This window comes from Chironomus tepperi, unplaced genomic scaffold (genome assembly GCF_022539635.2).
Source record: "Chironomus tepperi strain 1889 unplaced genomic scaffold, CSIRO-AGI_Ctep_v1 contig_354, whole genome shotgun sequence".
NCBI lineage: Eukaryota > Metazoa > Arthropoda > Insecta > Diptera > Chironomidae > Chironomus > Chironomus tepperi.
The window spans coordinates 1,657,592-1,661,776 of record NW_027226476.1 but is presented as its reverse complement, the minus strand read 5'-3'; positions in this window follow the sequence as shown (position 1 = coordinate 1,661,776).

The following is a 4,185-nucleotide window of genomic DNA, read 5'->3' as shown; positions in this document are numbered from 1 at the left end:
TATCTAGTATGGCTAGTTTTGACTAATTTAGCTCATATTGACTATAGTTCAATATACTATACTTTAATATACTCTACTAGTAGTACTATTCTATAGTAGTACTATAGTAGTACTACATATTCTACACTAGTAGTACTATACTATATCGGCACCATACTAGTGAATATCGCTAATTAAACTGTCTATAAATCTCCATCATATCCTTACTGCCCTCAAAAAACATTTGACGTCATTTATGATCGACCCCATTGTAAGCATTTGAACTACTTATTTTTATATATAAATTAATTTTATTAATTTTCCTTGTTAAGTGACATAAATGTTATGCTCGATACTTTTTGAAAAAAGAAAAAATGAATCATTATTCAAGAAAAAAAGTGAATAGATTTTTTGGAAATCCTTTAAAAACGAAACTCTCATGTAATATAAAATCTGTGATTAAGATTTTGTAAGTAAGTAGAAATGATTAGATATTAAGACGAATCATAAATTTTCTTACATAAAATAAAATAAAATAAAAACATAAAAAAGAAATAAATAAATTTCAAACGAGGTTTACATTTTATAAATTTAAATGATTTTTTTTATTGTGACTACATACTTAAATATTTTCAGCATGATTGAAATTCAAGACATCATTCTATACATTTTAACACACGTGATTTTCGGCATATGTATGTACTTATGGTATTTGAACCCCTCAAGGAATGAGAAGAAAGGTAAACAATACTAAACCTTATTTAGCATAAACTAGCTGTGGATGAAACATTTTATGTCTTAGGGTTAGATTGTTCATGTCTTAAAGAGGGTTTAGAATCTGTCAAAATTATTCAATTTTCTTCATTCTAATCGTAAATTAAAATTATTGAAAAGGTAAATGCAAATCTTAAAATCTGCAAGTTTCTATGGAAGGACATCTTGTGTTTGTATGCAGGGTTGAATCTCAAGGGGGTTTGTAACTATCAAAAAGAGTCTGTGATTATCCAAAGGTGTCTTTGATTATCAAAACGAGTTTATAACGACTTAAAGGAGTCTGTAACTATCTAGAGGGGCATTTAACTATCAAAAGAGATTTACAACAATCTCGAGGGGTTTGCGACTATTATGATGGGTTTGTGACTATCAAGAGGGACTTTTAACTATTAAAAGGGGTTTGCGACTATGAAAAGGGGTATGTAACTATCAAGACGGGACATGTAACTATCAAAAGGGGTTTACAACAATCAAAAGTGGATCTGTAACTGTCACGAGGGGTTTGTGACTATCAAAAGGGGTCTGCAACTATTTAAACTATCAAATTCCTTTGTAACTTAAAATCTCAAATTACGTAGGCTTAATGTCTAAAATAAATTCTCAAAGCAATCTTTGAAGTAGCACATTCACATCGAAGAAAGTTGAAATTAAAAAGTTTCAAGTCACAACATACTTTGTTGTTTCATAATATTTACATTCACTCATGTTCCTACTTTGATGCGCGTAATTTTAATTCAAAGTAAGCTTTGACTGGAAAATTACAAGTTTGCATATTTACATCATGGCAACATTGTATGACGACAGCTCTTCGAATATATTCCGTGTTGATGAACAGACAAGTATGTAAAGTAAAAATAGTCAAAACATTAGTTTCTTTATTCGTCAAAGACATGAATTGGATAGAAAGAAAAACAATTGGATATTGAAATGGTCTAGAACATGCAATATTGTTGTTGTATCTATAATAATACATCCCAATTCTAACATCCAGCTGTATAAATACTCAAGCATTTTATGGAAGTTGATTTTTTTGGAAGAATCATAAATTAAAGACATACCAGACGGATAATAAAAAATAACATCTAAATGTCTACAACAAAGTACATACATTTGACCCTTCCAAAGTTCCCCTACCTTCAACTAACCCCATACATCAATCAACGGAGTTTACAAAAGATATAGCATGACCAATCACTTTTATTGATTGAATCCTTACAAAAAAATTACATTTATGCCTAAACCTGAATGATTACTTTTCATTTGTACGCGCAACAATGTGATACAAAGTCATTAAATGATATGAGAATAAAGAGCAATGAGTCTGAACGATTCAAGCTGTTTTGCATGCAGCAATTCAAGTATTTTTGTATGAAAATCATTTAAAATTTTATCATATGTACAAGAATTGTAGATTGACATCGTCGTGTCTGGATTAAAACATTTCTGTATTACTGCCCACGATTTTATAAATAAATATGAGAGAAAAAAAAGCATCTCATTAACATGAAGTTAATGGCAGTAGTGTATACTTATCACATTAGCTGTTGCATGAAACTTTTTTCAATCCCTAAACCAAAATTCAAATTTTTTGTGTCTCTTTACTCGAGACTTTATATTTTTTTTTTCGAGACACATTGACAGTGAGACTTATTCTGCATAAAGAATATTTTGTGTTTGATGTACGATAATGATAAAAAGTCCGTGGCAAATATACAAACAAGTGCGGCCAAAATGGCAAGACAGAAGCAAGAATATTGAAGAATGATGCAGGGTTGGGGAACTTGCTGATACTGATACAATTTAAACTTTAATTGCTGATTATATAGTCGTGTATGTCTGCAGGGAAACTGCCATATCAATTCGAGTTTTTTACTCTTCAGTCAAGTACAGACTGCATGTGTCTGTAATACATTCTTTTATAATGCAGCGTTGGTAGCTGAGTGGACAAGAAGCTATGGCTTACTCGAATGGCACAAACATGTTAATCGATCAAAACTCCGGTTAAAGACTGAAGTGACTTTGACTTGGTGTCAGATCAAGTGTGATCCATGGCCTCCCATTGCTTGCCGTTGACTCTTTAAATCATCTTCTAATCCAGTGGTGGGCAACCTTTTCCCTTTGGCCACATCTTGGTGAGAAGCATCAGCCGAAATCATACATGGCATGCGGTTCTATACATTTCCAATAGTGTACCGCGGCACACAGGTTTCTCACCACTGTCCTAAACATCATTCCTAAGAAGTCATTGTCCAACTGAATCAATGGTTCTGAAGCTATTCTTTTCGGAACACTAGTGCAGTGGTTCCATTAAAAATCATTAAGATAAGACAACTCTGAATCATAATGGGTAATCTATAGCTTACCATGAGATCCCAACAATTACATTGGTAATCCAACTCTGTCTAGACGCTCCAAGATTCCTTAAGAATACTCGTACTGAAATATTATCCGCAAAGTCAATTGTACAATCAAACAATTGCTTCTGTTGTTGCCGTATTCATATCGTTAAGTGATGCATCTTGAAGGAAAAAGTATCGACCTTTTTCATATCTTTTCCATTATTTTTTTTGATTCCTTCTTGTTTTATGTCTCGGAAAAGGAAAAAATAAAAAACTTAATTTCAGCTAAGGCCAAGAAAGAAGTTTTCTTGTAATTATTTTAAAATATTCCTTAATTGCGTATCGCATTTCAATAATAATTTCGTGCACATTCAGAGAGTAGAGACGTCAGAAAGAAAGAAGCAATGCAAAGAAAACCCCGAACATCAGTCCTTAAATTAATATTCAAAAGAAGAAGATACATTACGTCTATGTAATTCTTATTATTTTCTGTCTGTCTCAAGGTCATGGGGGGTTGGATGGATGATATGACGGCGAATGAGTACTCAATGTTGAACATACACAAACATTAGTTTGAGTGCATTTTCAAAAAAGAAGAAATGTTGAAACTGAGTGAGTGAGAAAGAGAACGAACGACCGACCGAGAACAAGAATATAACGAAATTGCCACAAATACTAATACATGAGCACGAGCACCCAAGTTGTTTCGCAAAATCGTTAAATTGAGCGCATTTCTTTTGGCAGACATTAAATTGAGTTGTGTTGATGATATTGGGTGGATGCGTGGCAACGCATTTGATGAACATATTCTCAGTAAATGCATAAAGGATTGAATTATTTAATTTTAAGGTTCTTGATCAGTTTTGTGGATTCTTTTTACTCTTTTTGTTATTTGTCCTTTTTGATGATGCATCTCGAATATCACGATGTTCTTTCTGTGAAAATGGGCATAAATATGTCGTCACGTAGCTATTAGGAGTCCTGATTCAGGACACTCTCACGTTTTGTCGTGTTCATTGAGTCTTAGTCCAGTCTTGTTAACTTTATGTTGATTTCTTTGTACAAGTTGATTTCGGAAATGGTCGGCTAAAAA